The sequence below is a fragment of the Citrus clementina genome, unplaced genomic scaffold (assembly GCF_000493195.1).
Source record: "Citrus clementina cultivar Clemenules unplaced genomic scaffold, Citrus_clementina_v1.0 scaffold_1, whole genome shotgun sequence".
NCBI classification, from domain to species: Eukaryota; Viridiplantae; Streptophyta; class Magnoliopsida; order Sapindales; family Rutaceae; genus Citrus; species Citrus x clementina.
Genome location: NW_006263303.1, coordinates 16796105 through 16808731, shown reverse-complemented (window position 1 = coordinate 16808731; position 12627 = coordinate 16796105). Strand labels below are relative to the sequence as shown.

At 36.5% G+C, this 12627-nt stretch overlaps 1 pseudogene; it reads right to left on the bottom strand.

The window, feature by feature from the left end:
* Nucleotides 1-2639: 2639 nt before the first annotated feature.
* Nucleotides 2640-4486, bottom strand: LOC112095859 (annotated as a pseudogene).
* Between the last annotated feature and the right edge of the window lie 8141 nt (nucleotides 4487-12627).

The window sequence follows — 12627 nt, the reverse complement described above, 5'->3', positions numbered from 1 at the left end:
CTATAATTAATGTTCATGGTTTATTCTTGTTTTGTTTGAGTGGCCAATTAGATAGGACTTGAATAAATTTTATTGCTAGATTAAAATTCTTGATCCGTAATTGTCTTGATATTTTAATCATTAGTAGTAGGTTGGAATCAATGATTTCAATTGAAGAACATAACCTAGGTTAAATAATCCGAGCTTGTGTGTTTATTGCCTAAATCAACCTAATATCTTTCTTTGTTTAATGCTTCCATTATCTTAAATTTAAAGAGCTTGTTTTAAATTATTTAATGGTTAGAGATTAGGTGAAGAGCTTATTTTGCCTAACGACACACTAAGGAAAAATTGAGACTAACAGAGCTTATTGTTGTCTACAGTTGATAGTTTCAATATAAATTGATGATAGAATTAATATATTATGTGCATGTTTGGTGGTGGCGAATGATCCTTTAACCAAAGTTTTCATCATTATTATTTCTTTCTCCTTTAATTAGAGTTTTTATTAAATTCTTGTTCGTAATTTTAATTTCTTTATTTCTTACTATTTAGTTAAAAATTCATAAATCCCCCTTTTATTTTTAATTGGCATTTTCTTTAGTTAGATTAATTTATATTATTATTACTATTACTATTATTATTATTATTACTATTATTTTATTTTAAATCTTACTTTGGAGTTAATAATAAATATAACTAGCATAGTCTCTGTGGGATCGATCCTTACTCGCTCTGTACTAATTATTTATATTAGTGGTAAGGTTTTAAATTTGGTGCACCTTAACGACACTACCAATATTGGTAACAAACCAATCCATTACCACATCAATGAGCCATGAGCTATCTACCTAAAATAGGAAAAAAAAAGAATCACACCTAGAAATCAAGCCGAGGCCATTCAATTTTTTTAGGAAGACGTCTCTTTTGTTGTCTTGCATCACTTTTCATACTTCTTTCAAGATATTCCATGAACCAGAAACACCATGTCCCAATTCAGTATCCATCACTACATCAGTTCATGGGGCCTATTCCCATCAATTGAAACCAAACATTTCACCATTATGAACTTCACTAATGAATTCCAAACTTTCAATTTGCTAGAAGTTTCAAAATAAGTTGTCTATATTGGCGATTCTCCATGTCATATTTAACTCAATCATTTCGAAGAGAAATTGGTATAACCATGCTTCTGCGAAAATTTTAAAGATCACCTTAAAATTGAACATTCTAGGGGCGGGGAAAGTAAAACAGATTCCAAAATGTTAATTTCAAAAAACAGAGTTCTGGCAGCCCCAACAGGTAAAAGAAAATACTAAAGATATCCATCCACGCCATTAAAATGAGAAAATTACCAAAAAAATATTAACAACTAATCTTAACAATGAGAAAAAGTTAATAACCTGTATGACATTGTTAGCCTATATGGCTATAAATATTGATTTTGATGATAACAAACCACATGTATTTTAAAAGCTTTGATAATGTTTTTAAAGTTTTCGGATTTGGACTTATTTGAAATTATTTAAATGTTTTTGGGGTCATTATATAATTTCACAAAGTTTGGGCTATATCATAATTTCAAAAAGTTTTGGGATTAACGAAGTATTACTTAAAAATTCTGAAATTGGACATATTTGTAAAATTTCATAACGTTTTGGGCCATACTACAGTTTTTATAAAGTTTTGGGGTCAAACTGAAAATATGGGAAAAATTTCACTGTAGCAGGTTACTGTAGCAAGTGGCTTACCGGATACTGATAAACGGCAGGCCGAATTCAGGCAGTAAGCACCAGAACAAAAACTGCTTACCGGATTTCGAATCCGGCAAGCCGGTTAGGCAAAATTTTGAATTTTGCCTTAACGGTAACATAAATCCGGCTTACCGGATTCCATTAAACGGCAAACCGGATAGCCCAAAATGTGAGTAATGGCTAGTTTTCGAGCTCAAGCTATAAGAACTCAAATCCAACTCATTTTGAAGCTCTCCAACAAGCAAAAACAAAAGGCACACGTGATATCTTGAGTGTTCAAACTTGCGAAATACAAACATTGAATCTTTTCTTGTTCTTCATCATTGTATATCTACTCATTGAGTGAGTTTCATTGTAATCATCATTTGTTCATCTCATTTGTAAGAATTTGAGTGTGTGAGACACTTGAGTGAAGAGATTGGGAGATAATCTCTTTGTTGTAAAGGTTTATTGACACCTCGAAGTCAATTGTAATTGTTGAAGCCTTGGAAAGGCTTGGATAGTGAAATCCTCGAGCTTGGATCGCTTGTAGGCGTGGACGTAGGCGGGGATTGCCGAACCACGTAAAAATTCGTGTGTTTGTTTCTCTTCTCCCTTACTCTTTAATTATTGTGCTATTATTGAACTTATTGTTTTCAATTATTGTTAAGACATTAGATTGCTTGTTGTGTGGATTTGTTAGGATAGATTTTAAAAATCCAATTCACCCCCCCTCTTAGGTTGCACACTTGTATTTCATTAATGAGTCCTTAGGATTGATGGAGGGCATTGTTGGGTTTCTTTGTTTTGCGTACTATCAAATATATTGAGGAAAAGAAAAAACATATGTATGAAATTAGATTAATAATTAAAGGTTTATGATATTGCATAAAATGAAAAACTTACATCTAATTAAATCCATGCAAATCAAATTCCATAAGGATATACTTGATTGTCTTACTGCGCCTTATCCTCGAAGTCCCGTAGCTTTTGTCTCAGCTCCGGTTGAGGCCACCAACACTCGAATTTGTTTAAGCTCTTTTTGCACCAGAGCTGTTCAGGAATCTTTTTCCAGTAAGCACAAGAATTGAGAATCAAGCATTCTAGTTTTGGCCTGGCTCCAAGCCTCATGGTCCACTCCTCTAGCCATGGCATTGAATTCAGGTGCACTATCTTGAGCTTTGGGAAACCATCAGACCTACAAATCAGCTATCGACCTGAATATGAGTTTTGCTTCAGTTTGAGCACTTGAAGAACTGGCAACTTTTCTAGTGTTCAAGTGCAGGCATGGGATCATCCATTTTTTCAGTATTAGAGAAACTCAAGTGGATTAGACTTTGAGGAAGTAGGTATTTGGCAAGGACGATTTTGGAGAGCCTTGGCATCTTGCTTTCATTCACCATCTTCAATGACTTGAGGCATCTCAATCTACAAAGACTTTGGGACATCAAAAATTGATAAAAATAAAAATCTCCTCATATCATATCTGGAGATTTTGAGGATTAGGTGGTCTGTTCAATATATCTTCAGTACAGCAGCAAGGATACATGGCTGTAATGAAATTGAGATTTTCCAGAGAGCCGCAATATTTTCTTAGATGTTCAGGAAGTATGATCGAGCCAAACTTTAGATGCCTGAGTTTGTTCATCTTCCAAAATTCATCTGTTGTATGATTTATGTAGCTAAATAGCATGGCTATGGTGTACAGATTCAGAGATTTCTTAATAGTGATGAAGCCAGGCTTTTGAGGGAAGGGATATTCAGCTTCAAATATCAAAAGTAATAAGGTTTCAATTTTGGATGGAAATTGGCTGAGAACAAGAGATCCCAAGTCCATTACTCAATCGATTTTCACCCAATCTATGGGGTCAAGGTGGTCGCTTTTAGAAGTGCAACAAAGAATGCAGGTGCGAGTCACAATCATCTAAGTAAGCAAAATGTAAAAAACGTAGACATGTTTGACATTTTTTCGTGATTTACCTTTTTGATCCAGGATAGGGGAAAAGATAAATTTCGTTTTGAGAGCCATTTGCAATAATGAAGCCCATCAACGACTACGAATAGGGCATGCGTTGATTCTGCCTCCATCGCTTCTCTTCTTTGCATCAACAAAGACTCTATTCATTAGTGGTTCCAAGTACTTCTCGGCAGTTGCCTCGCTATTGTCTGGAATGAAACCTTCAGATATCCACAACTGATATAACTGCTTGGTGGATGTCTCTAGGTGTACAGGAAACACAGATAAGTAAGGAAAACAAAGTTTCAAGCAAAAAGGTAAACAACTCTCAATGGTCCTTTAGTGGGCACTAAATCAAGCCAAATATTATGTCCACTTTTTAACTGAAATGAGGTGACGATATGAATTTCAGTGAGTGTTATTAGTACTCCACTTCCATTCTGATTATCCGGAAGTATTTCTCGAATAACATCCCACACTTCAATGCTCCACACATCATCAATCACAATCAAATACCACTTGATCATTAGATATTCATGAAGAATTTTTTTTTTCATTTCATAATTTTTATCCTTTATTACACTCAACCTAGATGAAGGCATTAGAAACTTAATAATGATATCTAATATTTGGTCACCATCAGCATCATAGCTGTAAGGCTTTGGAACCCAAGCGTGACAATTAAAATAATGCTTCACATCACTGCTGCTGTAAGCCTCTGCAGTGAAAGCCACCTTGCCCAACCCAATGCTATCAAGATGGCCACCACTGAAAGCTGAGGTGGTCCCTCTCTTAATATATCTAACAACTCCTCCATTCTGTCTTCTAGACCCACCGTGCCCCTATTCTTAGAAGATGATGATGCAGGAAAATAATCGGCTTCATCTTCAATACTTTTGAAATCATCAATGATTCCGGAATCGATGTACTGAAGTTGTTGCACCTGCTTTGACTCTTATGTTGGGTGATGCTGTTGAGAATATGTCAATGACCTTCTCATATTCATATGTAAAGCAATTAATGGTCCCAAGGTCTGGGTTGTCAATTTCATCTTCTCCTATTTTTTTGCAGCAGAAGCCAGGACATATCATATTCAAAGTCCCTCAGCCAAGAAGTAACGATTTCAACCTCGGTACAAAGATTCTGAATAGGTTATTTTGCAGCATCAGGCAATGTGACTTCTTCGCCAGCTAACACCCTTCTCAGCCTCTCTGAAAATAGTCTGAAGTTGATGCCCATATCTCTTCAATTCAAAAATTAGTGCTGGCTCCCATGCCTCCCTTCTCTTAGCTAGTACTCCACCCAAGAAGTTGAATCAAGATTGCTGACTCTCAAATTAGAACAGATCAAGGCAGAGCAGTGCGGGAAATGAATCTTACAATACTCAGTCTTCCATATTGTTAAATATGAACTACAAATCAATTTATAGTCAAGTGCGACAAGTCGGTTGAAGATTTGTCAACACCATGACATGTCAGTTGACAGTCCTGAGATAGCTATATGACAAGGATACTGTGTCATCTGTGTATGCAAAGAAGGCATGTGGTTTGCACGTGATTCACTTAACCAAAACAGCTGCTTGAACTGTCGTTTTGTTACTTAGTATAACAGAGATGAAGACAAGTGTAATGAAGGCTTATCAGAAGTCTGTTAAGCCGTTAATTAGCGCGGGAAGCTGCTGCTCTTCATCACTAAACACAGGGGAAACTTGCTGGTGTTTGATCGAGCTAGAGCTTGTATATATAGCTGGATACTCAGGAATAACGTCAGTGGTTGTTAGTTGTTATATTCTCTGTAAAAGCTTGTTCTCTGTAGACAATCGATTCAATAAAACTTGGATTCATTCTTTCACGGTGGACGTAGGCTTCCATAGCCGAACCACTATAAGCTTTTTATGTATTGTTCTTTCTGATTCTTTTAATCCTTTCATTGATTAGTTTTTGTTGACTGGGCTGTTACAACATCCTTTAAACTGAGTACAGATTGATTAGTTTTAGATTCAAGAACCATTCTTGAGTGAGTCTTGGGGAGCCATTATCAGTTCTTTACTAGTATTTGGCACAATAAATTAGTATTAGAGCCTCTCTCTGAAATTCTTGATCTAAAGATGACTGGTCCTAAACTTGAAATAGAAAAGTTTACTGGTGAAAATGACTTTCACCTATGGAGACTCAAGATGAAAGCACTACTGGTACATCAAGGCCTGGATGAAGCCCTTGCCGAAATCACATCACCCAAGAAACCAAGGAAGATATCAGAGGATGATCTTCCAGATGTGCTTGATAGGGCACATAGTGCAATTATCTTAAGCCTCGGATATGGTGTACTTAGAGAAGTGGGAGGAGAGACAACTGCTGCTGGATTGTGGAAGAAGCTTGAAGACTTGTATGCCAAAAAGTCCATGGCTAAGAGGTTAGCCACTAAAAAGAAGCTTTACACATTGCAGATAGAAGGGGGTTCATCAATCTCTGATCACATTGATGCCTTTAACAAGATCATTTTGGATCTTAAAGACATTAATGTAAAGATTGATGATGAAGATAAAGCCATGATTCTGTTGTGCTCTTTACCAAGCTCTTATGAGCATCTAGTTGACACTCTCATGTATGGAAGACAGTCTCTTTCGATGGTGGATGTAAAAGAGACATTGAGCTCCAAGGCTGCAACCAAGAAAGAAGCAAGTCATGGGGAAGGATTAACAGTTAGAGGGAGACCATAAAAGAGAGAAGGTGGTCAAGGAAAGAAGAAAAGATCCAAGTCCAGACCCAAGAATATGAAGTGCTTTAATTGCCACAAGGAAGGCCACTTCAAAAAGGATTGTCCAGAGAGGAAATATAAAAGCAAAGAAACAAAAGAGAAGACTAGAGATGCTACTGTTGCATCAGAAGGACAAGAATCTGATGGTTATGACTCTGCTGGAGTTCTCATAGTCTCTGATGGTGCATCTAGAGGTAACTGGGTTTTAGATTCTGGTTGTTCATTCCATATGTGCCCTAATAGAAATTTCTTTAAGAACTATGAAACCTATGATGGTGGGATAGTTGTAATGGGAAATGATGCTAGTTGTAGAGTAATTGGCAGGGGCACCATTAAACTGAAAATGCTTGATGGCACAATAAGAGAATTACCAAATGTCAGACATATCCCTGATTTAAAGAGGAACTTAATTTCTCTTGGCATGCTTGACAAAATGGGGTGTGTTATCAAGCTTGAGTCAGGCACTTTGAAGGTGTTGAAAGGGTCTATGGTGTTGATGAAAGGAAACTTAGACAATGGCCTGTATGTGCTCTAGGGGTCTGTAGTCACAGGAGATGTTGGAGTTTCAAACCAGAATCTAAACAAAACTTTATTGTGGCACTTTAAATTAGGCCATATGAGTGAGAGAAGCTTGAGAGAACTATCAAAACAGGAGTCTTAGGTGAAGATAAAATAGAGCCCTTGGAATTTTGTGAGGAGTGTGTCCTAGGTAAATCCTCAAGAGTCAAATTCAGCACTGGTGCACATGTTTCAAGAGGAACTCTAGAATACGTACATGCTGATCTGTGGGGACCTACACAGACAGCATCCTTAGGAGGGGCAAGGTACTTTCTATCTCTAATTGATGACCATTCTAGAATGGTTTGGGTGTATGTGCTGAAGAACAAAGATGAAGTGTTTGAACAATTCAAGAACTGGAAAACACTAATTGAAACTCAGACTAATAGGAAGGTTAAGAAGCTCAGAACTGATAATGGATTAGAATTCTGCAATAAGAAGTTTGAAGAATTTTGCAGCAAGCATGGAATCATGAGGCACAGAACAGTAAGATATGCACCTCAGCAAAATGGATTAGCTGAGAGGATGAACAGAACCTTAGTTGACAAAGTGAGGTGTATGCTCATTCACTCTAAGCTACCTATGTCCTTGTGGGCTGAGGCTCTGTCAACAGCTTGTCATATTGCGAACAGAAGCTCTTTTACAGGAATTAACTTCAAGACACCATATGAACTTTGGTATGGTAAACCAGTAGATTACTCTAGTTTGAAGATCTTTGGTTGTCCAGCATATGCTCACATCAAATAAGGCAAATTAGAACCCAGGGCATTGAAGTGTGTATTTCTTGGTTACCCTGAAGGGGTAAAAGGGTATAAACTATGGTGCACAGACATGAAGCCACCAAAAGCAATCATAAGCAGAGATGTGGTATTTAATGAAGCTGAGATGCTCCAACAATCAGTATCCTTAAAAACTACAAATGCAGAACTGAAAGATAAAGATGAGAGATCTTATCTTGAAGTGGAGCTGTCAAACTCAAACCAGAAACAGAAATCAAGATCAGAGGCTGGAGACATAACAGACATGGAAATACATGACACTGAGAATGAAACAACAAGTGATCAAGAGAGATGTGAAGATTATCAGTTAGTGAGGGACAGAGAAAAGAGAGTGATAAGACCTCCTAGAAGATATGCATATGCAGATCTAATTGCATTTGCATTAACAGCAGCACATGAAATAGCAACAAATGAACCTAGACCATACTCAGAAGCTATTAACAGTGATAAGGCAGAAGAATGGATCAAGGCTATGGATGAGGAAATGATGTCTTTAAAAAAGAATCACACCTGGAATCTCATTGAAAGACCAGCAAACAAGAGGATAGTAGGATGCAAATGGATTTACAGGATTAAGGAGGGAATTCCAGATGTTGAGCCACAAAGATACAAAGCCAGGTTGGTTGCAAAAGGTTTCACTCAGAAAGAGGGTGTTGACTTTACAGAAGTTTTCTCCCCTGTGGTGAGACATGCTTCCCTGAGGATCCTGTTATCTCTAGTGGCTGTACAAGACATGCATCTTGAACAGATGGATGTGAAGACTGCCTTCCTGCATGGTGAAATAGATGAGATGATAGTGATGTCACAACCTGAAGGGTATGAGGATCCAGAAAAGGCTGATCATGTATGTCATTTAAGGAAGTCACTGTATGGATTAAAACAATCTCCAAGACTGTGGTATCTAAGGTTTGACAGGTTTATGTCATATCATGGTTTTCAAAGGAGCAGTTTTGACTGCTGTGTTTACTTTAAAACCATAGAAGGTGGTGATAAGATCTACCTGCTACTCTATGTAGACGACATGTTAATAGCTTGTAAGGAGATGGAGTTCATCAATGAACTGAAGCAGCAGCTGAGCAATACATTTGAGATGAAGGATCTAGGTGCTGCAAAGAAGATCCTTGGAGTTTAGCTAAAGAGAGACAGGAAGAATGGTATCCTAAGCCTAACACAGCAAAAATACATTAGGAAAGTACTTGAGAAGCTCAATATGGATAAATGTAAACCAGTACAAACACCACTGCCCTCTCATTTCAGACTGTCCTGCCAACAGTGTCCAAACTCTGATGCTGAGAAGGCTTAAATGAATAAATTTCCATACTCAAGTGCTGTTGGATGTTTAATGTACGCAATGGTCCTGACTAGGCCTGATCTCTCTAATGCAGTGAGTGTGGTAAGCAGGTATATGGCAAACCCAGGGAAGGATCATTGGAGGGCTGTTGTGTGGATCTTAAGATACCTTGCTGGTACAACTGGTTATGGTTTGATCTATGGAGCTGAGAAATATACAGAGGTTAGTGTGGAGGGTTATGTAGATTCAGATTATGCTGGAGATCTGGATAAAAGAAGGTCCTTAACAGGCTTTCTGTTCATGCTTAATGGCTGCACCATAAACTGAAAGGCTTCACTGCAGAGTATTGTTGCTCTATCAACAACTGAGGCAGAATACACAGCAGCTGCAGAGGCAATCAAAGAAGCCATCTGGCTTAGAGGGATGGTAACAGAACTGGGATTTGAACAAAAATAAATCACAATTCATTGTGACAGCCAAAGTGCTATATGTCTGAGTAAGAACCAGATTCACCACGAAAAGACCAAGCATATTGATATCAAGCTTCACTTTGTCAGATTGGAAATATCAAAGGGTGTGATTAAGCTGGCTAAAACACACACTGATACCAACATTGCTGACATGCTTACCAAAGCTGTACCAGGAGCTAAGTTTGAGTTCTGCTTGAACTCAGCTGGCATCTGCAGGGTATAGACTGAAGGAAAGAAGTGGAAGGGTGAACCTGAGGAATGGATGATTTGAGCTCAATGTGGAGAATGTTGAATATGAACTGCAAATCAGTTTATAGTCAAGTGCAACAAGTCGGTTGAAGATTTGTCAACACCATGACATGTCGGTTGACAATCCTGAGATAGCTATATGACAAGGATACCGTGTCATCTGTGTATACAAAGAAGGCATGTGATTTGCACATGATTCACTTAACCAAAACGGCTGCTTGAACTGTCGTTTTGTTACTTAGTATAATAGAGATGAAGACACGTGTAATGAAGGCTTATCAGAAGTCTGTAAAGCCGTTAATTAGCGCGGGAAGCTGCTGCTCTTCGTCACTAAACATAGGGGAAACTTGCTGGTGTTTGATCGAGAAAGAGCTTGTATATATAGCTGGATACTCAGGAATAACGCCAGTGGTTGTTAGTTGTTATATTCTCTGTAAAAGCTTGTTCTCTGTAGACAATCAATTCAATAAAACTTGGATTCATTTTTTCACAGTGGACGTAGGCTTCCATAGCCGAACCACTATAAGCTTTATGTGTATTGTTCTTTCTGATTCTTTTAATCCTTTCATTGATTAGTTTTTATTGACTGGGCTGTTACAACATCCTTTAAACTGAGTACAGATTGATTAGTTTTAGACTCAAGAACCATTCTTGAGTGAGTCTTGGGGAGCCATTATCATTTCTTTACTGGTATTTGGCACAACACATATGTTGCAAAAAGAATAAAGCAGGGAGAAATAACTACAACATCATCAAGTATCAATCAAGACCAATTTTTTTTATACATCCACTGTCAATAAAGAAAGGGTGAAAACAATTCCACTGGGACCATAAAGCTTATCTAAAAAGAAAAGAACAGAGTAAGCACAAGAGCATTATCAATTATTTAACAATTTAAGCTGTGGAAAACTAGAAAATCATGTCTGCCACTTATTAAAGAAGCAATAACATAGCAACGTCATAAAAGCAATGGATACAATCATTGCTATATGTTGAAATTAACTAACTTCACAATCTGGACATGAACTCATTTGATTGCAACCATTAAGTAGACTTATAGATCACATGACACATGATCTTATAAATGGACTAAACATAACAAAACACACATCTCCATGTCCAGGCTTTGGTGGCTATATAATTACAAAACAGCATGTAAGTATATAAATACAGAAAAAAATTATAAGACACAAAATTTGTTCACAAAGTAAGAAATTACCTCTTGTTGATGAGTCCAGAAATGATCGAGGTGTAGTTTTAATTGAGCTAACGATCTTCCTCCACATACATCACCATTTTTATTTTTTTGGACGCCATGAGACATGACTTGGCATCATTGTCATTGAAATACACCAGATATTTCTAGAATGCCTGTGAATCTAATTTCTTTCCAAACACATATGAGAATTGGGATTGTCAATAAAAGATGAACATTGATCATTGATGTGTAGGTTTCAAGTATTTTGTGTATGATACGGAGATAAATTAGAACTCTACATGACCATCTAAAGAATTTTTTCTCAAATGAATCTTTTGAGTTGGAATTTAGACACATTCACTATCTAAGTATCTTGAAGCAGTGGAGAATACATATGACAAAGGTTGAAGTAACTAATTTTATGAGCAGGAACTGAAATGATTTTGGCATGAGATTACAACAGGTGATTAACATATATGCTTTCTTTAAGGCAGCCTCATTAGAAGTGTTATTTCATCAAGTCAACCGTCTTCAAGAGAAAAACGAAGCAACGGTAATAAAGTAGGTGGTTGATGCTAGTGATTCCTCAGTGCAGCAGCAGAAATAAAACTAAATTGTAGACTTGCTGTTGTCATACAATAGACTCACCCTGTCCTTGTCCTTGTCCCTCTTCTTATACTGATGAATTTGAGTCCGATGATATTTCTGTGACTAAAGAAAATGATAATAGAAATGGAACCATTGGGCAAATGGTAGTGTAACCTTTAGTTGACGATGTGAGTTCACCTTTATGTACTATTTAATTTCCATTTGTTTCTTGAAACATATATATGCAAACTTTAGAACATCAACGGAAAAACTTGGACAAAGAAAAAACACATCAACATCATTACATGTATTTTTATGTCTTTATTCACATAAACACATCAACATCATCACATGTCTTGTCTTCTTATACTTCTTCAAGTTCACCTTCTCTCTTCTTATCTTATTTTCAACCATTAACAGAAAAAACATTAGTAATTAGGATTTAAAGTGATAAAACTCAATTAAGGCATGCATGCAAATTTCAGACACCCCCCCCCCCAACGAAAAAAAAACCCCACATTGCCAACAATTACAGTAATTTTAGAAATTTGAATTAATTGCATATGTATTCTGTATGTTGGGTAATAAAGAACTTTCAATCTCAATCGATTTTTTTTTTCTCAATCGATTTCAATTAATGTTTCAGTTTATCTCCATCTCCAAAAATCAACCCCCAAATTGGATATGCAATTTAAGTAGGAAGCCAGAAATTGATCTAATTAAATTAACTTTGGAAGAAAATAAAAATAATTAGTGGAAATGTTGATTAACTTAGCTCGGAATTTCCTGAAGAACGGGGCCTCGCTACTTGGTTTCTGTTCCAAAATAAAATAAAATAAAATTTAAATCAACTTCAGGTTTTAACTTGATGGGACACGTGCCGCATTTAAATCATTTCAAAGAATTATTTAAAAAATAATTCACGCTTTTTTAATTTAAAATAAATAAAATTTTAAACAATTAATCAATCAGATCCTTCTTATAATTAATAAATTTTATGAGAAAAATAGCATAAATGTTTTGGAATATCATATCATAAATGTATTTTAATTATTTAATGAGGATTTA